Raw genomic sequence first — 25229 nt, 5'->3', positions numbered from 1 at the left:
TATTTTCTAATAATATTACCAAGGGGCAACATGTATATTGAAAATAGAAGGGGACCTAGGACGGATCCTTGTGGCACTCCATATTTTACTGATGATAAATGAGATGACTCCCCATTTAAGTAAACAAAATGGTAGCGATCGGACAGGTAGGATCTAAACCATCTTAGAGCCTGCCCTTGAATACCTGTATAGTTTTGTAATCGATCTATGAGTATGTCATGATCTATGGTGTCGAACGCAGCACTAAGATCAAGTAAGACTAGAAATGAGATGCAGCCTTGGTCTGACGCAAGGAGCAGGTCATTTGTAATTTTAACAAGTGCAGTTTCTGTGCTATGGTGGGGCCTAAAACCTGACTGAAATTCTTCATACAGATCATTTTTATGTAGGAAGGTGCTCAATTGAGCAGACACATGACACATATATCATGTAATATATTAGGCATATATTCTTATATATATTTATTTTTTCCAATATAATGCAATATATTGAAAGCGGCAATCATTTGTATATTTTGCAATATATTATATAATATATGTGTCATCAATATATTATTAAATGTATTCAAATATATAAAATATTAGAAATAAAAAGGAAAATAATATATTACAATATATCACAATATATTTTAAGAAATATATTGGTAAATATATTTTCCTTTCTTAAGGGGGACCCTGATAATTTTTACAAGAAGCATCTGAAAACATATTTTCTCTTTGTTATCTCGGTCAGTGTCATGTACTTGTTGAGGTACGGCAACGGCGACTCACTCCTCGGGATTAACTGTTCTCCGACCTCATCCTATGCCATCATTTCATCAAATATTTTTTGCATATCCACCGTAAACACGAACAAGATGAAGTAGCGCTGTCGCGTCACTACTGATCCAGGATCAGCGATCTTAGCAGTTGTATTTCCCGATTTGAGTTTGAGCTTCAGAAATGCTTGCGAAAATGTAGCTTGTGTGGAAGCTACCGCACTACTTGGTAAAAAAAAAAGGGAGCTTCGCTACTGAAAAGCTATTTGATTCAGAAAGTAGCGAAGCTACGACCAAGCTACTGAGAAATGTAGTTAAACTAGTAGCTTCGCAGCTTGTATCGACGCTACTGCCCAACACTGACTATGCATTTAACTCAGCATACAGTAAATAACATTCAGAATAATGGACAAAACAAGGGTATAATTAAGAGCAATTGATGCCAAAGATACAAGAATTAAAGAGGAATTTCATTGTGACATTTCACATAATGCAAGAGGTCAGTGTGCTGCTAGTAATAATTCATAATCTGAGCTTGGCACAGTTTGTTTGAAAACACTTTCAAGTCACTTTTTATATTTTTTAATTTTAGTTTCTTCCCTCAGAAGAAATTGCTGCTATCCAACCCATCAGCTGCTTTGAGGTTATTTCACCAGGAGGGCCAGATGTCACCATCATACTATGAATAAGATTAAAACTTTAAGTTTGTTCATTTATAAAAATGCATTTTAAAAATGTTACATGCTGTACAATGCATATTTAATTAGAATTTTACAAATTAATAATTCAAAATTGTGTGACAGATGATACCTGGATGCTGTAAAATGTGGTTGTCCATTCAGTCAACTCATCCTCATTCTCGCAGCAGAGATACCTTAAAGAAACATATCCAGGGACAAAGTAAGATTGGCAGTGACATGCAGATGTGGTAAAATTGAGTTAAATTCAAGGATAGCTAGTTAAAGTGGACATGACACACACAGTTCCTGCCAATCTCATTTTAATCTTGAGTACCTATAGAGCAGTGGTGTGCAGTGGTGTTTCTGAAATGAGGAGATGATAACTAAAGGCAGTAACAATTTAAACAATATATTTTATTTGTGAACTCATATTCAGCTATTCTATAACTGCCATGCATATTGTTTCTGTTATTTTACATGTTTTGTTATATTTGTTTCATCTACTCATGAATATTGAGTGTTTGTTAACTAGGAACTAAAGTACAATTGCGTTGCACGCGAACACTTTTTTACGGTGCAACAGGAAAAAGAATATACATTTTGAAAAGGTTATTCTCCGTGTGTGAATATAAGAGTTACTAGTGTTTGAGCAAAGAAGTAAAGAAGATGTTTTTCTGTTTTGTTTTTTGAATCAGGTATTTTTCAAGTGAACTTATTCCCTCTTGGTTATATGCAGCCAGCGAGGTATGTGTATTATGTTTGTATTTCCAGAGTGTATTTGCATTTATTTCTTTATGGTTTATGTGAACGTGTTTCTTTTACATTGTCATACTGTAGTTTGACGGTGGAATTCATTGACGATTAATAAGATGGCGGAGAGAAGGATGACAAGTGAAATAAATCCATCAGTAACCAGAACCACGGGCTCATTTATTTCCTGGAGGGAGTGATATATTCTTTTTAATGGTTAAATTTTCAGTCATCAAAGCTCAGCAAATACTGGTCACAGACACAGATTTACTTTAAATTTCACCAAGCTGATTACTCATTATTAACTCCACAGATCATGTTTTCGGGACATCTTAAGTCTTATTTTGATGTAACAAAGTGATTATATCTAAGTGTATGAGTTGTTTGTTTACTTTTTTAAATGAGTCTTCCCATTAACAACATTATATTGTTCATTCAGATTCGCAAACATGGAAGGAGGAACACATGAACACAAGAGGTGGGAATTATAGCATGAACCAATCACAGCAAAGCATAACCAGTCATATCCAAAAATATTTTGATGGAGGCATTGTCTTCTCTCATGTGATTTCCCCCCATTTATTCTCAATTGACCCCATTCCCCACCCACCCCCACCAAACTCACTGCCTCCCTTGTCAATATGCAGGAAACGCCCCTGCTATATTGGAATATTACATCCATATCTTAGAAGAGTCTTTAGTTTTTTTTTTTTTCAGATTTATAAAAGACAGACACAGCTGTACCACTTGAGTTTCCAGTAGAGTGCCCAGGGCACTTTAGTGTAGCAATCATCTGCAAGCTGTGACATCGACATAAACAAAACGGGAACAAAAACAATATTGACATAAATTTTGTACTTCTGTAACCCAAATTAAGCAAGTTGATGGGCATGCTCTTGTTCTTGCTCTGGTTGGTGTGAAATCTGACCACCAGCATGTGCCTCTTGATTGATTGCCCAGCAACCAGAGAACAAAACCCACAAAACGAAGGAATAGCGGCCTCATAAACTTTTAGCTTTGAAGGCAATACTCCCGTTATCTAGCCTGTGCTTCAGAAAATGTAGTCTAACCGAGACCAGACAGCTTGCGGGGTCAATATCTCCATCACAGGACCATTTTACGCACCATTTAACTCATTGCTTTTACATGCTTCTGCTCCTCAAGAGCATACAGACGCCTAGTAGAAGGTGCATGAGACTCATTTAGTGTGTCAAGCACATGTGGAAGCAGGGTGCTTAGCCCCTCTAGGACCACTGATGTAGCCATACATGAAGACTCCACAGCTCCAGGCTCTCTTCCCTTGTTTTGCATAATACCAGAGAATGCATAAAGTCTGGATCTCAGCCAGCACAATGTCATGAGTGTCTCCACTCAGTGGGGAGTGAGACGGCAAAAATAACTAAGTACACTTCTTTCAGTTCCAAGAGGTTTATTTGCAACCTGCTCTGAGACTCCACTACAAGACTGAAGTTGGTCTAGGAACTAGGACCAAATCTCTCCGGGTGCTATCACTGGCAATGAAGTTCGTAGACTTTCATAGACTGGTGCCCAGCACCGGCCAGGCTAAACATGCTGGTGGGGAAATGGCCCATTGAGGACAGCACTGGGAGGCCGTAACAGTCACAGATAGCGGCTCTGTGCTGTGAGGCAGGGTGAGTAATGCCATATCAATATGATGAAAAGAAAACAGCTCTTTTTGTGAGGTTGTTTGTGTTTTTATTGAACAAACATGATACAGGACATGATACAGGATGAAGGCTTGGCAGCCGAGGGTGGTCCGGTGTCACAGCGGGGGCTCCTCCTCTGTCCATGGCACCTTTTCCCGGGCCCCGTCCACTGTTTGCAGCAAACATCTGGCTTATATTGATGACAGAGCCATGAAGGATGCAGTGGCCTGCTTAGCCGTTCTGAGAGATGGGCACAGAAGAGGAGCGTGATCTAAATAGTGCATTGGAATGTGCGCCGGGGAATCAGGTGACTCATTGCTTTTGCATGCTTCTACTCCTTAGAGAAGCTCTCGATAACCAATTCCATGGCATCACCAAAGAGGCTGGAAGGAGTGATCGGAGTGTTGAACAATGTCTTACATTCTGAGTCCTTCAAGTCATTTAGGGTCATCCATAAAATCCTGAGAAGGACTATCATGAAGCCCATGGAATGACTGATGGCTTGAGCAGAGTGCTTTGTCGCCATCAGTGTGAAGTCTGTAACCACATGCAGGTCTTTCATGATTTCCGCATCCATGTCACCACTGTACAGGGACTGCAGAAGCATAGATTGAAAGACCTGCAGCATTGCCATCGCATGCAGCAGATTCCACATTTACCGGGGGGGGGGGGGGGGGCATAGTCAGTGAGGTGGGTGGTCAATCTGCAAGTCTTAGAAAGCAGACGTGGCCGAGCAAGGACACAGATGCACGGCGATGGTCTTCTCAACGGGGGGTATGCACACATAGCCGTGGGCCTCTGCCCTGTCCATGTGGGAGAAGATGGCCTGAGTGGAGCGGTGGATGTGTGCCGACTGGGGTCCAGACCAAGACTTCCCCAGCTGCTTGTGGACATCCGGGAAGAACGGGACCTTCCTCCTTGAGGGAGCCAGGTGTTGACTCGACTGGAAGTACCAAGAGTCAAGCTTACTCCTGGCATTTTCCTCTGGAGAATCCCAGATAAGGTTAAGCTCCTTAAAAGCTTTCGCTAGGACCCTGGCAAACTTCTCCTGGGGGTCTGGCGAACTCCTCAGTGCCGGGGGAAGTCGTGGCCTAATGGTTAGAGGGTTGGACTCCCAATCGAAGGGTTGTGAGTTCTAGTCTCGGGCCGGACGGAATTGTGGGTGTGGGGAGTGCATGAACAGCTCTCTCTCCACCTTCAATACCATGACTTAGGTGCCCTTGAGCAAGGCATCGAACCCCCAACTGCTCCCCGGACGCCGCAGCATAAATGGCTGCCCACTGCTCCGGGTGTGTGCTCACAGTGTGTGTGTGTGTGTTCACTGCTCTGTGTGTGTGCATTTCGGATGGGTTAAATGCAGAGCACAAATTCTGAGTATGGGTCACCATACTTGGCTGAATGTCACTTCACTTCACTTCACTTCACTTCACTTTCCCAGTGTATTACATACTTCCCACAGGCTTGACAGTATTTGCATGTGATTTGCATAATTAACAATAATTATCCAGCCTCGCGTTATCCTGTAGGGTTTCAAGATTTTGGAGATGTGGAGGATTTCCAACTGCAAATGCTTCGCAACATACTTTAGAGTGAATGCTCAAAAACAGTATCCTCTTGTTTTCTATCAAAATCCTCTGACATTTTTCTTTACAAATCCTTATTTTGTACTTCTAATTCTTGACCGGTGTTTTGCTCTCTCCTCTGTATCTCCATGTTAGACACTTCTCACTGGAGCTTACCAAAGCCACTCGATGGCAAGCTTGAAACCTTTAGCCGAAAAAAAAAGCGCAACAGCCACAGGCGTAACTATCGGTAAGCAGGGTAACGGTTGCTTACGGCCCCGGACCAATCAGGGGCCCGCCCGCATTACTAGAAGATTTTGATTGACAGCCGGGTCCCCGTATCACATTTGACTACTTTTAGTTTATTCTCAGTTTATTTGCCAGACTCATGTCCAAAAGCCACGCAAGACAGGACAGACACAAAACAAACAAAACAAACAACAACAATCAGTAAGAAAAAAAGAAGAAAAAAAAAGCAAATACAATAATTAAAATACATACAGACATTTCAGCCAATGCACTCTCAGTCTGGATGTGTACCTGTAGCAACTCACTAAGGGATTTGAGAGTGCCACCATGATACTGTTAGTAGACTCATCCAGACGTTGCATAAATTTAAACATCAAATTTCTTAAAAGTGCTTTCAGTGTGGTTACTCCTACAGATACAAACATCTGACTAGCACTCCCTCCTCTGGGAACCTTGAGTAAAATTCTCATTGCATCATTGTCGGCAACTTGTAACTTCTGCATGGTAGATTTTTTGTAAGAAGACCACAGATGGGCTGTATAGAGAGGTTTACAGTAAGCTTTGAACAGAGCCACTTTAACTCGAGTAGAACAGTAACTAAACTTACGTGCTATGGTGTTTGCCTGTGCATATAACTTATAACACTGTCTGTATATGTCATCATCATCATTCTTATCATCTGCAATACAATGACCAAGGTATTTAATCTTTTTGCAGACCTCAAGACAATTATTGGCTAGCATGAACACAAGCAATTTATCCTGTTTCGTTCTGCATATTAAAACAGCACTTTTGCTGGAATTGTATTTTATGTCAAATTCCACCCCATAATCAGAGCATATATTAAGAAGCTCCTGCTGCCCAGCACTACTCGGACTAAAAGAAACAAGGTCATCTGCATACATAAGATGATTCACCAGCATGCCACCAATCATACAGCCAGTGTTGCAACCATTAAGTCTCCTTGACAGTTCATCCATATATAAATTAAATAAGACAGGGGACAAGATTCCTCCCTGCCTAACACCATTGGACACTCTAAAGGGGACGGACATGCTACCCCCCCCCCCCCCCCCCCATTTGATATGCATCTGCTGGTGGGCATACCAATAGGCAAGAACCCTCACAATATACCCAGGGACTCCCCTTTGCTTTAGCTTAATAAAAAGCTGTTTGTGATTCACGCGATCAAATGCTTTGGAGGCATCAATAAAACACATGAGAATAGTGGAATTTTTAGACTTAAACAAATTCACTATTTCCTTAAGAGCATAAATACACATGTCTGTGCCATGGTTTGGCTTAAATCCAAACTGATTATCCAGGGAAGAGATACCCACTCACTCTATCAAGGAGGATTCTTTCCATTACCTTGGATAAAATACTGGCCAATGCTATAGGTCTATAATTATCCAGGAAGCCAACTTTTCCAGCTTTGTCCTTAATAACTGGGACAAGCAGAATAGATAGCATTGAATCTGGAAGTACGCCATGGATCAACAAACCAGTAAAGTTGATTGCTAAGAGGGAAGCAAGCCTAAGACTGGCATTTTTCAGATGCTCTGCAGTTATTGAATCCATACCACATGCTTTATTGTTAGGTAATTTCCATATGGCACCAAATACCTCATGTGTCAGAATACTTATTGATTCATTACTGATAGCAGATTCCTCCACGTGAGGATCATGTTTTAAACAATTAAAGAGGGAGCTATAGTGCTGTCTCCATATTTCAACAACATTATCTTCTCCGGAGACTTCTTCAACCGTACAAGGAAGGGAAGATTTACAGTTATTGAGGGACCTCACCTCCTTCCAAAAGTCAGTACTAATATTGTTGCTCATCATTTTACTGGCCATAGAGTCAGCCCTCATGGCTTGCTCATTTCTAGATATAAAACGAACAGCATACTTATATCTGGCATTGGCAAGCTTTTTATTCTCAAGCTCAGGGCCCTGCCTAGGTCTCCCAGCCAGGGCCCAAAGCCTGTAAGCTTCCCGAGCTTCAGTGTGATATGGTGCTACATGCTCATTCCATCCTGGTCTAATATTATAGGCCGTTTCTCCTGTGTTTTTGAAGAGGTTTACCACCCTCCAACAGAGCAGCCACAACATCATCATACATGACACATAGATTACTCTTGTGCTCCTCAATCTGACAGTTGACATCCTTACACATAATAGCTTCTCTGGGCAGATAAACATTACTTAAGCCCCTTTCACACTGCCATTCCGGCAAATACAGCGGTAAAGTGTTCCTGTAATTGTTCCCTGGTCGCTAGATTTGGCACTTTCACACAGCCAGTGATGACCCGGTATATGTGCGTGCTTTCACACACAACCCCTGAAGATCCCGTAACGACACGTGACATCAGCGCGTGACGTGTAATGTACGAGTCGACAACGCTTGGCACGTTATACTTTAACTGAAGCAAGCAAACGATCTCTGCGTCAGCGCGGAAAGTGAGGAACTAACTGATCTCTGCTTCATTACAGTTTGCACATGTGTTTTCGTCGCGAATGTTGATCTTCCTTCAAAACAGCCGGTAAAAGAGTCGCGCGATAACGCGCGTCATCACTTCGATACCGAATTAGATCTGGCTTTTGTTCACACAGCGCTCGTTCCGGATCGATTACCGCAATGTTACTATGTCCCCGACCCGGGTTCGATTCGGTAATCAATTCCGGGACGTGGTTGCTTTCAAACAGAAGGCGACCAGGCAATGTTACGGGAATATTGCGGGTCCGACGTGCAGTGTGAAAGGGGCTTTAGATAATGGTCTGTATTAGTATAATAAGCCAAAAGATCCTCTTCAGAAAGAGTTGACCAGTCTAATTTAGTACTCACATTACCAACAATAGCATTGTTGTTGCTGACTGTAGATGGTAATTCTTCAATGTTAATTGTGAGGGCCAAAGGTATATGATCTGTTATTGTGACCCCATACTTAATACCCATATTCTCTATGGCTGCATGCCCATCAGCTGTACTAAAACAATGGTCAAGCCATGATGTTGAGTGCCAGGCTTCACTTATGTATGTATAACTGTCTGCAGGCAACAGTACTCTACTTGATAAAGTGAAGTTATTATCTTCACTGAAGCAGATCAGATGCTTAGCAAATAATGAGTTACTGTCATTGATATCAGCATTCATATCCCCAACAACATATACACTGCAGATGCTATTGTCTTGAATAAAAGCATTTATAAAAGCCAGTCTATTTAAATATTCAACCTCATTCTCACTAGACTCATATGGAGTGTAAACATTTAAAATAACAAAATTATTACATTTATAAGTATATTGTATACCAATACACCAGTTAACATCAAGCCTGATCGGTTTTATCACAGCATCAAGCTTTTTATCCCAGAGCACAGCCACCCCACCTGGGATTCTGCCTCTGACTATAGCCTTGCTAAGATCAGTCGTTGACTTTTCATTAAGAGTGTTCAGTTTCTCTAAATCTTGTTTAGCAATAAAAGTCTCTTGCAAACATAAGATGTCACATTCGGCAAGCAAACTGTCCACCACAGAACGTCGAGCTTTATCCCCTGCACTCTGTCCCAGGCGCAGGCCACGGCAGTTGTAAGACAGTACCCGAATTGACATTTTCATGCCGACGGGTCAACACCAGAGTGCCCATTTACCTCCCTTTCGGACGGCACACGACAAAAACCAACAACACTGGCCTTACGTGGCTCATAAAAACGCCTTATTAGAGCTCCTTCTGGCCAGAGCTCAGGAGTGTACATTTCACCAATATCATTACATTCAGCAGTCACTTTAAAAGAGCCAACCCTGCTACGTGCATTATCTATTTTTTGACAGGTGACCTCTCTGTTGAGTTTACTTTTAAGATAATCAGCAAGTGTATCAGCATCAAGTTCTGGAGAAAATTTTGTTGCAAAAACACTCACTATTTTGGTCTTATGTGTTTTAAAGCTGCCACTTCAGCACAAAGCTGCTCCATTCTCCGAAGCAAACAGGAGACATCTAGACTCGAGAGGGAGCTCATCCAAGTAATAGGAAACAAATCTAGGGATATTAGACCCGCATTCATTCAGTACTTTAAGGCAGAGTTTTATGTTGTTGGCATCTTTGTGCTGCCCTTTGTATGCAACACATCTCTGCGAGGTTCCCGGACAGAGCTCAAACAAAACTTTTTTGGAGGCTTCAATTGCCTCAGAATCAAACGTGTTTGTAGCCAATAAGACAATCTCATCCTGGCTTAGGGTCTTAATTTTCACAGCAAGGAAGTTTAGTAACTCATCCTCCACTATTACTTTGCCATCAGTCGTCCCATAGATCTCTGGTTTTAGACGAGACCGTTTAAAAGCACCAGCCCCTGGGTTGCAGGCATCCATATTGACACCTCTGCCACCATATTGCCATATTGATGGCATTTAATTTTTTTGCAAATTGATTTGAATAAATAATGATAACAGCATATTTGACTGAAAATTAAATAAATGTTTGAAATGAACAATAATGAATTTGGTATAATTTGTTTCTAATTGGAACTGGGGAATCCCCGGCTGAACATGGCATTGCGTGCAAAACAGTAAAAAAATGTTGAACTTGAGACAGACATGGAGTCGTCAAATTATAAACACAAAAGTGGTTTGCACTGCTTTCATGATTTTTCTGACCATCCCAGTGACAGTGGCCTCTGCAGAGCATTCTTTTTCAAAACTAAAACTGATAAAAAGCTATCTCAGGAGCTCAATGGGACAGAGTCGTCTCTCTGGACTTGCCATACTGTCATTTGAGAATGCCCGTGCACGCAATCTGGACCTTAAGGATATGATCGACAACTTCGCACAGAGGAAAGCTCGGAAAATGCAGATATAATGTAAGTGAGCATCTTTTTTATGTATTTGGACCTATGCCTATGTGTATATAGCAGTGACAGTAACAGTAACAATGTGTTATTATGGTGCGCTGACACCAGCAGTTTTTTTTTTTGGTGCTCGTAGCGTCATCACGTGTTGTAGTAGAGGGTCACGCCTTGATAATCCTGCTTAAGGGCCCAGTGTTGGCTCGTTACGCCACTGGCAACAGCTAATGCTGATGCTGCCACTTTGGCGGTACGTAGGGAAGAAGACCAGAGGCTGTTTTGTTTGAATGTATTTCAATAGAGGAGATGACTCACCATGCTGACCCAGCCGGCACATGACCGACCTTCAACGTTGAAATATGGTTGAAATAAGGTCAGTTGTGGTTTCAACGTTGAAACAACGTTGATTCAACGTTTAAAGCTGAATGGTTGAAAAACATCCAGCACATGACCAACTTTCAATGTTGAAATATGGTTGAAATAAGGTCAGTTGTGGTTTCAACGTTGAAACAACGTTGATTCAACGTTTAAAGATGAACTGTTGAAAAACTTCCAGCACATGACCAACTTTCAACGTTGAAATATGGTTGAAATAAGGTCAGTTGTTTTCAGAATGAATCAGAATGAGCTTAATAGTAATGTTTTTTAATGAAACAACGTTAAAAATGTTTAATGCTAAATGGTAGAAAAAGGTTAACAAGCTTTTAAATTATTTATATTAAATTATTTAAATTAATTACTATTTTAATAGCATTTAAAAATATTTTAGTCATGATACCTATTCTAAAATCTAAAGGTATATGTTAAATATTATCATCATTAACAACAATAAAACTATACATTTCGCTGCTTTATCACACTGAAACAACTCCCATTGGTAGTTTTATTTGATTACTTCTATCATGATTGGTTAATCTGGCTGTCATTCAGGAAACTGGACAATGAATCGGTTCGCGCTTTTCTACATTTAAAAATATGACCGTTATTGTCGTCTTTCTGTGAGTGAGGCGGCTAACTGTGAGCTGCTGCTCGTTATAACTGACTGCTCGGTCGGTCCCGAATTATTTCATATTTGCCTGTACATTTTTTATTTATTTTGAGCGAATTTGAGTCGTGACATGTCAATGGAGAACAAAAACTGTGAACACAAGAAGGGTCAGGTGTTCTGCGAGGTCCTGAAAACATCCTGTCAAAATGAGGTAAGAAAATCGCTAACTTTATCTTTATTATCTTTTGAAAATAGTAAAGTATTACCAGAGTTTACAAATGGGTAGTTTAAAGGACATGTAACCTGCAGATAAATAAATACCCGTGTGTCTATTTTTGCATTGCTTTATCACAGATGATCAAGTTAGATGCTCACCTAATGTGTAACTGGTGAGTTATGTGTTAATGTCTGTCTTTTAGAGATTTTCCAATTTTTTCCTGATATGAATCCCATGCATTAGGTGTGTTATATATGTTTGTATTCTTATAATAGTTTCAAAGTGTTTTCTGCAACATATAAGTGCAAATGTCGGTATTTAAATAATATAATTTTAATGAATTAATGAAAAAAAAAAAAAAGGATTGTTTAAAGCCATGGTTCTCAAAGTGTCAGGCCCCCTCTAGTTGTTATGCAGGTGAATCACTAAATTAAACTAATTAATGTTAATATATTTTAACTTAATCTTTGAGTAAGTTTTTTTTTTTTTTGCACATTTAAGTATGTTACAGTTAAAGTACAGTACAGTTTTGCAACTTTTGTTACATAATTACATTTAAAATTACATTTTAATTTAAACTTTTTTTTTTTCATTTACCTGTGTATAAGCACAGTTGTAGTGTTAATGTTCAAACTGTATTTACCATGGTAAAGTGTCTGACAACAATTAATATTCTTATTAGAATAAAACTGCCTCATTTTTTAACTGTAGACCTGTAGCTGAATAGTTTGGCCTACTACGCTGCTGAAATGTAATGTTGGTCATTATGGTGCAACTTAATATTTAATAACAAATATTTTCTGAAGTGGTACTTGGTATAAAATGTTTGAGAACCAGTGGTTTAAAGAAATGGTATAATATGAAATCCTGCTTTTTAAGAACTTTTCAGTAAACCATTTCTTCTTTCCCCTTGTAGAGTCATCGAGGATCCAGCTTGTTCTTGAATCATTGGTAAGAAATTGTTCATCTGCTACATTGCACTGTCACTTCTGCTAGAGATGCTTTGACCTTTTGTGATAGGTTTTGATTGTGCTTAGTTTAATAAAAATGTACTGAATTTGATTTGACTTGTTTTACTACACTGTATTACTAGTGTTTTGATTAAAACAGTGTAACTGGGGGCTCTGAAAACACTGCTTGTGAATAATTTAATATTGTACATTTTCATCTGAATACATTAAATAAGTGTTTAATGAATAGTGTTGTCCACTTTGTTTCCAACCTCACTGTTACTGAACTGTAAAGTGAAAATATTGTGTGATTTATTTTGCATTCAGTTTTCAGTTAAATATATTTCACAATATCAAAGTTATTGTGAAACATTGTGAACATACCTAAACTCACTGGTTAAATCTTATGTGCCCTCCAGAAGTTTGCACTCTGCAAGTGAACGACGCCTTGTGGTGCCATCCCAAAGAGGTTCATAATCACTCTCAAGGACCTTTTCCTGGACCGTGTCCAGCTGGTGGAATGACCTCCCAATCTCAATCCGAACTGAGTCTTTACTCATTTTCAAGAAACATCTTAAGACTCATCTTTTTCACCAGAACTTAACCAACTAATGCTAGCACTTTTCCTTCTTTTCTTGTCTTTTATATATATATATATATATATATATATATATATATATATATATATAAAAAAAAAACCTGGCTATGCGTTCTGTACTAGACTAACTGAGACTTGTCATGGCACTTGTATCCTGTTGTTGTTCGCTTGTACACCTGACTGCTTCTGTTCTTCTCATTTGTAAGTCGCTTTGGATAAAATCGTCTGTTAAATGATTAAATGTAAATGTTTATACAGGACGGTACAGAAAGTGCACAAGTGGGAGAGAGTGGAGGGGACGGCGTCAGAATGGACCTAGCGCTGGGACACTTTCAAGGATCACCCGAAGCACAACCACACTGTATACACTAAGGCTGCTGGTTCTAACATTTTAGAGTGCCCTGCGGTAGAAATCTCATTCTGCATTCCCCACGGTAAAGAAGACACAGTCCGGGGGGGTTCCCATTAGAAATCAACTGGTGGAAGGTTCCCTTCTCGAACTGTTCAACACATTTTCACTGCACAAATGTACACAACTCTTGTAATGAGACACATTACTAAAACATGTTTTTGACAAACTGTAGGTTTCCACCAAAATAAAAGATCCACTGGTTTCAGTCATAAAGGTACAAGGGTTTGTCTTGTAAGTGCTGCAAAAAAATATGCATTTATGTGCCAAATTATTTCACAAAAACCTTTAAATATTATTGTATTTGGATTGTTCTCCTACCTGTTTTGAGCATTACCTCCATGCATACTGCATAATAAAGTGTGGGGTTATTTTCATCTGTTTTATACAGTATGTTTCCAAAATTAAACTGCTGTTTGACAATTTTGAGCATGTGGTAGTTTATTGAAGTTGTTTGTAAAGCCATTGCTGCCAGTCATTAGATTTTTAGCCTTGCATGTACCGTGTTGATCTAAATGCCCACTAGGATACACAGTGCAAGGTACGACGGGGAAACAACGTCGTGTTATCAACGCTGATTCACTTTTCAAAATCAACACCTCATTCAGCTTTCATCCCAGGTCTGCAGCACGACCCTAATTCACCCGTAATGCAGGTAAGACGGTGAAACAGCGTTGCGATTTCAACGGTGAATCCACGTCGTGATTTCAACGTTGATCCAATTTGCAAAATCGAAAGGTTATTCAACGTTGATTCAACGTCGGGATTTCAACGGTGAATCAGCGTCGTGATTTCAACCGTACATCAACGTCACGATTTCAACGGTGAATCAACGTCGTGATTTCAACGTTGATCCAATTTGCAAAATCGAAAGGTTATTCAACGTTGATTCAACGTCGGGATTTCAACGGTGAATCAGCGTCGTGATTTCAACCGTACATCAACGTCACGATTTCAACGGTGAATCAACGTCGTGATTTCAACGTTGATCCAATTTGCAAAATCGAAAGGTTATTCAACGTTGTTTCAACCATGGTACCTGACGTTGTTTCAACGTTGAATCAACGTTGAAATGCCGGCTGGGGAATAACACTTTTTATGATGGTTGGATGCCACTTTCTTTTGGACTTAAAAATAACACCCATTAACTGCCATTATAAAGCTTGGAAAGCCAGAATGTTTTTATATATAACTCAGATTGGATTCGCCTTAAAGACGAAAGTCATATACCCCTAGGATGTCTTGAGGGTGAGTAAATCGTGGGGTAATTTCCACTTTTGGGTGAACTATCCCTTTAAGACAATCAATAACGTTGTTGCTTGAGAGGGTAAGGTGATCAACCATTTAGTTCACAAAAAAAAATCTTTGTTTGTGTATGAGCCTTGGGTTTATATTTGAGAGAAACAGAGAAGATTGTTAACAGGAATGTAGACTATACCTTTCGACGAAAATTGCTTTTTGGAATGAAAAATAGGAAATTTTTGTGTGATTCGTGTAAATGAGTTGCTAATTCATACATCAGTACAAAAAGTGCTAGTGCAAAAATTTAAAATGTTATTGTTTACAGTGGCTTTTAAATGTTATAATAGACATTTTTAGAATGTCTAAATATAAATCTGAAAGCATGACACGTGAAAAGGACTATATTAGGGAGTGAAAAATGACAAATGAGCCAAATAAGGGATCCTATGCTGCAATCTACTGGTTATAGAGGGAATATCATGTCATTTACATTTTTAAAGCGTTTGCCAACAGGTGGCAGAAATGTTCAACTTTCCATGGATTATCTCTACAAAAATTAAAAAAATCAATTAACAAAAACTTCTTTAAAGTGAATTTTACATATACTGTTCTAATTCAATATAAAATAGGAATAATTTTAAGATCAATTAATATTAAATTTTAATGTATTGCATTTCTTAATTTGCATGTGTTGTGAAGATTTGCAGCGGCCTTCGTTATTTGCATGTGTTGTGAGGATTTGCAACACTTGTGTTGTTAAACTGATGAAGATGTTTTCTTCATTTGCTGGTGTTTTTTCAATTTTCATGTGTTTTCTTAAGTTGCAGCGCATTGAGCTCTCTCCGCCACTGTAAAACACAGACATTCTTAATTTGAAAAGTGAAAGTGACGTAACATTCAGCCAAGTATGGTGACCCATACTCAGAATTCATGTTCTGCATTTAACCCTTCCAAAGTGCACACACACAGCAGTGAACACACACACACCGTGAACACACACCCGGAGCAGTGGGCAGTCATTGGAGCAGGGAGCAGTTGGGGGTTCGGTGCCTTGCTCAAGGGCACCTCAGTCTGGGTATTGCTGGTCTAAGACTCAAACCCACAAACTTAGGGTTGGGAGTCAAACTTTCTAACCATTAAGCCATGACTTCCCTTTTCCGACAACTTTGGATAGCAAAAAAAAATCATAGACTAACTCTGTAAAGCTTTAAAATAGCTTATGTCCCCATGAGGAATAATTACCATCTCAATAGGGTTTATGATAATAAAACAAGGCTGCAAGTCAGAACAAAGACTGCAAATAAATGTAATAATTCCTATCATCTGCAAAATTATGCTCTCAAAGAGAATGAAAACATTGCTACAAGGTCAATTTGGGCCTGATTATTATCTGGGGGTGTTTTTTAAGAAAAAATACTGCTTTTCAGAAATAAGATTTTGAGAAATAAGACATATTGCTTGATATGTCGTCTAAATAATTAAAAAGGAAATACTTGTGTTGTAACTGTTCAAGATTAAGGGAGACTAAATGTATATGCTTTAGAATCTGCTATTGATATATCAATGCCGCAAGGTGGTTACAAATCTATGGACCATTATGACATGTCAATGGTCATCAGCATTGTATAATAAATGTTGTTTGTTCTTCTGATTGCCGTTATCTCTCTCTATATTGTTCTCATTTTGAAAGTCTTGAAAACACTATTGAGGAGTCTTTCTGTTGCTATTTAAGCAAATAAACACAAACAAATATACATATTTTATGTAAAAGTTTACGCAACTATGATTACTTTTCTGAGTGCTCACAAAATTCAAAAGGGTCCAAGTGAAATAACAAGTCTCAGAATAACCCTGTGGTTCTCAATTCTGGTAGTGCTGCCCCACTGCTCTGCACATTTTGTATGTCGGATTTATCTAGCACACCGCACACATGTAGATCATCAGTTCATCAAGAGAGAGCTGCATGAACAGAACTGAGTGTGCCAGATAAGAGAAATAGAGAGAAACTGGTGAGGGACCATCACTGGAAATAGGAAACCACGGCCATCCTGACTCACCACTGCTGCTTGTCATGAACCAGTGTTAGTCCCCATCTGTAACGAAAATGAAAGAAATTTTACACGCCACAAATTGTATCTCTGTAAATGTATGTTAAAGGTATATATTGCTTTAATATGTTTAGACAAGGATGCAAATTCATGAGGGGTGAAAAATTTATAATAAATATTATTTAATTTAATTTTTAATTTATTATTTAATAAAACAGTATTTAATATTGTGGATCAAAAAAGTTCGCATTTTGGGGTTTTAGGACAACTTTGATGAAAGGTTATGATCCACTTCAAATGTTGACTACTATATAGTGTTATATATTTGCATCTTTTAAAAAAAGAAAGACGAAAAGCATTTATTGAGAAAAAAGCTGCCTAATATTTGCTAAATTCAAAATAGCATACAACCTTTACTTTTATTAAAATATCTTTATATAGAAGAAATAGTAAGCGTATTATGCTAGTGTTGTTCTGAATTCAACCATTGTTTCATTATCAGTCATGACATTGTGTCACATGTTCGACTGCTGCTGTGGTCAGGAAGTGCAGCTATTACAACCATTCTTAGTAATGTGTTGGCACATAACCATGTCCTGTCAGTTTGCATCCTTGCTTATAAGTGAGAGTAAGCTCTTAAGTAGAGGTAGTGTTAAGTTGCTCTCAGTTCATTACGGTGTGGGTGGATGCAGTTTGCTCCGGCAACCATGATAGAGCTTGAGCTCTTTGACAGGATATTCCCTCTCACACCGAGAACCCTGAAAGGACAGAAACCTTTTCAAATGTATTATGCTGCTTAGTCAGTCATATGATCCTACACCAGCTACACACACGTACACACCTGCAGTTCCTTGTGAAGTCTGAAGGAGGTGCCAGAAAGCTCACAGTGACGACTGTGGAAGCTTTTGCTACTTTCATTTTTAACCTCACAAACATGCAAGGGTCAACTTTTACACAGATTCCCTATATTCTCTGCACACACACAAATAGGCAAACAACTAGTGTACTAATAACCTTTTCTGAGCCAAATGTATATGGCTAAATGTTTGGGATTAGTATTAGTGCCAATAATTGAATTTAAGATTAAAAAGTATTCTCAAAAAACAAAAACATTTTTGAATTTATTTGTATTTTCTGTGTTTTTTAGAATTAAATGTTCATACATTTTCGCCATTCTCATTAATTGGGATGACTGAATGGATTTTCAAAGACACTGTGAATTGGTGTTTGCATGAAGAAACATACCCAGGTACCTCTTGATGCTGACGATATAATGATTCCTCTTGATCAGCAGGTGAAAGAAACTACTAAGTGAGAAATACATTGGCAGCACTCTTTCCTGGTAATGCAAAGTCCTCTCTATTATAAAACAAATCAGAATACATTCAACCAACTGACAGTACATCGAATAGCCACAGAAATCACATTCAGAGTCACATTCAACAGACAAGCTCTGCATAAGGCTAATTCACACTACACCAACAGCCAACGGCTTACATTGCGTCAATACTCAGACTGTCCATGACACGAGAAACATAGATTCAACTTGTTCAGTTGGCAAAAACAACAACCGCAACAGATGGCAACATGAGTACCACACTGAACCTGTTCTTGTTGCCCTTTATGACCTGCGTCTGTTGGTGCAGTGTGAATTTGCCTATACTATTCATTTTGAACATGACACCATGCTTTTGTACTACAGAATATTAGGTAAAAACTAAATAATGTCTAGGTTAAAATGTTAATTTAAACAAGAATGATGGACAAAGATGAATCATGAAGGAATTAAAATCATTGTCATAGGTTCATTATTCTATTGCACCAAAAGCAGACAATTAGTTATTGGCCAGTTTCATGACAAAGTTTGTATTTTAATTTTGTCTCTTAACAGAACTAAAGCAGCGTTAATACAAGTAAAGCAAATCATCATGGCACTTAGAATGAATAAACAAATACATCAGAAAAAACAACTAAAATACAAATAATCTCACCCATGGCCTCTTTCGCTAAAACTTCATAGCAGCTCCAGAACTCTTCACAGGCCTGCTGAATTCTGGCCTGCTCCAAAACCACAGAAACCAACTTCACTACCGTCATATCCACTGTAATCTATCACACACAGTACACACAAAGAAAATCTTCATCTACAAGATCTTACATTAACTGAGAAGAGCCCACAAGACGATTCAATAGATTAAATTTCGTGTCCTCAATGACGAACTGCCGTGAGACTGGGTTGACATTTAAGATTATGAGTTAATATATTAAATATCCACCTGAACAAGCACCTCTGTCACCTCATCTTTGTTCTCCAGGTAAACAGCACAATTGTTGCTGGATGGAGCTCGACTCAAGGGTGTCTGAAATGTAATAAAGTCAGCCGTTAATGTCAAATACCAGCAAAACAAAACAGTTCAAGTAATTCATTAACAACTTTTCAGTGTTTCTGGACTATTCACTAATGAACCTTCAACATTCTTTAGATATTTCATTATGTATGGCAAAACAGCATTCAGAAAAAGCTCTTAATGTAATGTTGTAAATTGTGAACTCTGACCTGGGAGTTGTGTTTCTTCAGGATGTCCGATATCATGTTAAGCTGCCTCTGAAGGTCAGACTCTGAGACCTGCAACAGAAGCTTCATCTCAGTCATCATTTTTATCAACAGTTTATCAACAGCATTTGATCAGTATTCTTAATTTATATTTATTAATTCCTTAGCACATCAGCTGGTCTATACGTCAGCGTGAATCCAAAAGACTATTTTGATTGTAGTTCATCCTTGCTCCTCTCCATGCATGAATGTAGTTTGAGGCACCAGTATACACGTGAATCAGGACATCTTATCAGAATGGATGGACAGATGAATAATGTTTATTGTTTGCTTGTTTTTACAACTGATGATTCCCCATGAATGGCTGTTTTTGATCCATGGTCAGTTTTCTCATTCATTATGACAATGCTGCTGTAGCTTCTTTTCTCTGTGTATGGATATGATGATTTTTACAGCAAAATCTGTTCCAATAACTCTACAAATACATATACATTTTACTGGTTGATCAACATGCCCAAATACACTTTGATAAACCTATACTAATGACGATATTATTAATAATTAAGACATAGTTTGGAATAATTGCATTTGTTTTAAAGGTAGTAGTTAATATGGATATTAAAGACAGACTCACATTAAATATGCTGCAGTAGTTTTGGATCTGTTCCTCCACCACCTCAGATCCTGTGACATCCGGTCCATCTGTCTGAAAAAGTGTTGGACGCAATACGATACCAAGGCTTCTTGCAGTCATCTGATTCTCATCAGACATGTGCTGAACACTGACAAAGCAGACATTTCAGAAGTTTGGGATGTCTTCTATCAATAACTACATACTCTTACTTATAATCGATTCAAATTGATGGAGTACCATAAAAATTCAAAGTAGGATAAGAACTACCGTCTAGTTTTAGAGTTGCTCAGATGTCAATGTGTGTTTGTATACCATAACGTGTTATATGGTCCAGGCAGCGGTCAATAGTCACGGGGACACCCAGATCAGTGAGTTGCTGTTGTGACAGTGGCTGATCTCCAGCACCAGATCTCTGCTGAATGCCCACAAAATGAAGCCTCCGGTCAGCCAGCAAATGCAGAGGTCCACCTCTCCACACAAGTACCACACAAGACGATCACAGGTTCCACACACATCAGACAGTGCAGGAGGAAGCACAGCCTGAATGGAGGGAAGAGGAGGAAGGGAGAGAAGTGGCTCAGTGTATTTGTCTCTAACTCCAATATAGTAAATAAATATCATTCCATCTTTACAGAATAACGCAAGGAAGGCTGAGATGAATATTTAGAAATAAAAAACAACTTTTTTATGCTTTTGATACAAACATGTCACTTATGCTCACAAAATTATTTAATTAAAAAGTACAGTAAAACAGCAATATTACAAATGATTACTAAAGTATTGTGGTTTAAGTACTATTATAATGTGTTATTTATAGTAATATAGTAATATTATAAATGTTATTTATTCCTGTAATGGCAAAACTGATAACTTAGCACCCCCTTGAGGGCCAGTGTTTAGATTCAACCCTAATTAAACACACCTCATCCAACTGGTCAAGTCTTTCAGGCTTATTTAAAAAACTACATGGTATGTGTGTTGGAGCAAGGCTGGAACCAAACTGCAGGGCTCCAGCCCTCTAGGAATTGAGTTTGACACCCCTGCTCTAATCTAAAGCATTTGTTTTCCCTTCAAATGATAAAAAGGTTGATGACCATGGCAATAGCCCGTATCCAGTTCTTGAAGACGCTGCCATCATCAGTTCCGAACAGGAAGACTCTCCCCTCCTCAGAGTACAGCTCAAATGTGTGCTCATAGCTGCCAGCCAATTAGAGAGGACATGGTTAATATGGCATTTCAGAATTAATGTGGTAAAAATTAGGATTGAAGGTCAGAGTTTATTACCCATGTTTCCCTGGGCTGTTGACAGACAGGCAGATGATTTCACTGGTCTTCATGCCACCACACTTGTTGTGACTCTGTTCACTCTTAAAGTAGCTAAACATTCCATCACCAAGGCAACACCAATGCTGAGAGAAATCTACAGTATTCACCACAATGAGGTTCACACACATACAGACACAAGACTCTCCAACAAAACAACTAAAATACTTATTGTTACTCATTTATTTCTAATTGAAAAACATTAGAATTTGCCATGAATACAGATGAATGCCAATAAAGCCTATAGCATGACTTTTATATTTGTTTTATTAGTGGTAAAATCCACTTTTAATTTGAATCATGGTTCTTGCATAGTACAAGGAACATTTTATCTCAAAACACAAATAAAATTAGACTTTTGACAATATAAAAGTGTAATTTTAAACTCCACATATCTGCTTTGGTTTTGTGGTCTGTGATCGGTCTAGTTGATGAGGCGGTCTTAAAAAGATAGCCAGACTGTGATCGAAGGGACACATCTTTATCCACTGATGTAAATGACTCTGATGAACAACAAATCAAGATGAGTGTGAACCTGTGTATCTAAACACATATACATTGGGGTTTTGTAAGTTTATTTGTGCACCTGAGTTCAAATTCTGCATAAGTAGCTCCGCCTGTACTGTTTGGCCACTGCGTTTGGCCAGAGACAGTGGAGTAGGGTATTCTGGGATACCAGTGTTGCAGCTGATATCTGCCCCACAATTCAGCAGCGAGAGAGTCTCAAACAAATCACCAGACTGCACCGCTGAACAAAAAGCCTAGGAAACCCAAAGCAACCAAATATGAGAGAACAACCTTCATTTGTTTTGCATTCACTGTTATTTATTTGCCATTTGTATTGAATTGACTAACTCTGTTGAGCGCCTCCTGTTGGCCATAGAGTGTGTGGTATCTGCAATATTTCCCATCTTTGTATTTTGATCTGATGTGTTCTAGACGTTGCTCGCTGTTTGTGCTCGCACAAAGACTCTCACTCGGGGGAATATTCACTCCCCAGAACTGATTTGCTTTGCCATTACCCAGCAGTAGAAAAACCTGGCAACACACAATGAGATTCTCATGCATCATCCAGAAAGAGAAAGGCACAATGGCAACTGCAAAGCATAAATATAACTCTCAGATGTAACTGAAGCAACACAACGATCGGGATGCATTATATTCATTGTACCCTGATGAGATCATCAGTCCACACTCGTTCATCCAGCTTCAAACTGCGAACCTTTGACACGTTCTGGCCCAGACTTCTGTGTGCACCTGTTATCACACAAATATTTACATATATACATTACATACAACAACAGCCATTTGTTAATATTAGTGTAAGTGTTTCAGTGTATGTACCTGCACATTTTTCACACAGCAGAACACACTGGTTGATTGAAGCCCATTCTGGCATAGAAGAGCTGCAGTCCGCACACAAACGGTTTGATGGCACACGCAAAATGTTCTCACACAACCCATCACATGACAGAGCGAGACTTATACACTCTTTAAGCACCTCACACCATCTCTGCTTCTCACTCTCTGAAACCACCATAAAACTACAGAGAGAGAAAGAGAGAAAAACATACAAATGCAACTGGGGGGCTGGTACATGTGTTTTTCATTAATGTAGGAAGTTTAAAGTATAGTTTTCAAGTGTATGGTCCTGAAAGACCTTGATAATTATGGAAAGCACATTGTTTGTGACTGGTGTAGTTCAGTGAATCTGCTTGAAGAAACATTTGACACTGCATTTTTTCCACAACAAAATAAAACCAAAAACTGGAAAAATCATACTCCTAATCAGCTTTACAGGAAATATGTCTAAACATCCATAAAACTAATTTAAGATGGCTGTTCGCTTGTTTAAATTTAAAAAAATCTATAAATTATTTTATTTCTGCTCTTGGTCCACATTATGTATTGAGCCCAGAGCTGCCCACTTGGACAGGAAAAGATTGTCGGACTGGTTAGTGAATTGACACTATAAAACAATATATACAGCCCCTGTGATCAGGCAATCTGATTAGAGCTTCACAATACTGTTATTATTGTTAACTAAACCTACAACTGGTTTTAGTTTGTGGTTAGGTTTAGATTGTGTTCGGTAATTGAAATAAAGCTGAATTAAAATCAAATTAAATGTTTTTTTTTTAAATAAGTAAGTTTAAGTTGAAGTACTAATAACTATGACTAAAATAAAAAGCTATATAAAAATAAAAAAATATTACATTTTACATTACATACATACACTTTTATCCAAAGTGACTCAGTGCATTCAGGCTATACAAACTTTAAAATAAATACCAATATTATAGAAATAAAAGCCAATTCAAAATATTAATAAATGCTATTATAGTATATAAATATAACACTCTTGAACTAGTGCCTTCTAGTTTTTTGTGCAAAATGTGAAAAGCTGCAGTGTTTACCTGAATGCTCTGTATGGAGTGGTGAGTGTGAAAGAGCGCTTGCTTTCTCCATCTCTCACGCTGGCCATTCGCATGTTTAGTTCAGTGATGCCTAAACCCTGAAAATATTCCTATACACAATACCTATAATCTATCAAATAAACCCACCAAAACATTTAGAGAGGCATCCATTCACATTCAGACTCACACCTCGTGGCTCCTGAAGAGGAACAGTTTGTCCTTGCTGACAAGTGTGTAGACTTTGGTGCATGGCACCAGCATCTCCATGTAGCTCTCATGATAAATATTCACACTTCCGCTCCTAAAGAACAGATTTCGGGGCTCCAGACTATGTTTGCGATCACTCAGAATCTTTTCAATACAACACACCCAGTCATTTCTTTCCTCTGTAAATAAAAATAAATAAAATAAATAAAAATGTATGTAAATGATTCATAGCCTGAATGTAAAAAACAGATATGTATAGTAGACATTTGCAAGGTCTGAAAAAATAGAGGGACAAATACGCACGAGTACTTTCTGCTCGAAACAGGAAAGTCCGGCTCTGATTGTGGAGCTCAAATCGCGAGTCTCCGACACTGACCACCTTATCAACAGATCCCAGAGACACCATCCTTTTAGAGTATACTTCCTGTCGCAGAGAGACACACAAGGTGTGTTACACAGGATTGTCAAATCAAGTTTATATCCTTTCTATCCAGCCATAGTGGAACAACATGTTTCACAGGATCTGCAAAAAGGACAATAAAGACTCATAACGAACATAGTGAACAATGCTCCACTGCAACCTTTAAACCATACAGACAACAAATAAATACAAAGACAAAAGGGATACATATAGTATATATATGGAAGGGGTACATATACAGACAATTTGGAAATGTACTTGTCCCTAATTACCTTTGCCGTCATCTAACGATCACTTAGTAAATTTTCACTTTAAGTGAAGAAGATACTAAACGTCTGTCCCAGCCACTGTTACTTTATTATGTTGTATTATTTTAATCAAAAGTATGATGTGACTATAGCAATAATCAATAGACTGATCAATTTGATGATTGTTTGAATATTGGATGTCTCAATTAAAGGGGGGGTGAAATGCTCTTTTTCACTCAATATCCTGTTAATCTTGAGTACCTATAGAGTAGTACTGCTTCCTTCATAACTCCAAAAAGTCTTTAGTTTTATTATATTCATAAGAGAAAGATAGTCTGTACCGATTTTTCCCGGAAAAACACGACCGGCTGGAGGCGTGACGTGTGGGCGGAGCTAAAGAATCAAGAGCGCCAGTAGGCTTTTGCGTTGAGAGCATGTGGAAGCTGTGACATTACCGTGAGGGA

General features: G+C 38.5%; 1 long non-coding RNA gene and 1 pseudogene across 1 annotated transcript; one reads left to right on the top strand and one right to left on the bottom strand.

The window, feature by feature from the left end:
* Positions 1 to 926: 926 nt before the first annotated feature.
* Positions 927 to 24801, bottom strand: LOC128014993 (arf-GAP with Rho-GAP domain, ANK repeat and PH domain-containing protein 1-like; annotated as a pseudogene).
* Positions 12629 to 13337, top strand: LOC128011844 (uncharacterized). The gene is made up of 2 exons (XR_008182662.1): positions 12629 to 12665; positions 13084 to 13337. It is a non-coding gene; the product is annotated as an uncharacterized LOC128011844 (long non-coding RNA).
* Positions 24802 to 25229: the final 428 nt, after the last annotated feature.

Source organism: Carassius gibelio, chromosome A5 (genome assembly GCF_023724105.1).
Source record: "Carassius gibelio isolate Cgi1373 ecotype wild population from Czech Republic chromosome A5, carGib1.2-hapl.c, whole genome shotgun sequence".
In the NCBI taxonomy this organism is placed as follows: domain Eukaryota; kingdom Metazoa; phylum Chordata; class Actinopteri; order Cypriniformes; family Cyprinidae; genus Carassius; species Carassius gibelio.
The sequence above is the reverse complement of the archived record's forward strand: the minus strand, read 5'-3'. Positions and strand labels throughout refer to the sequence as shown.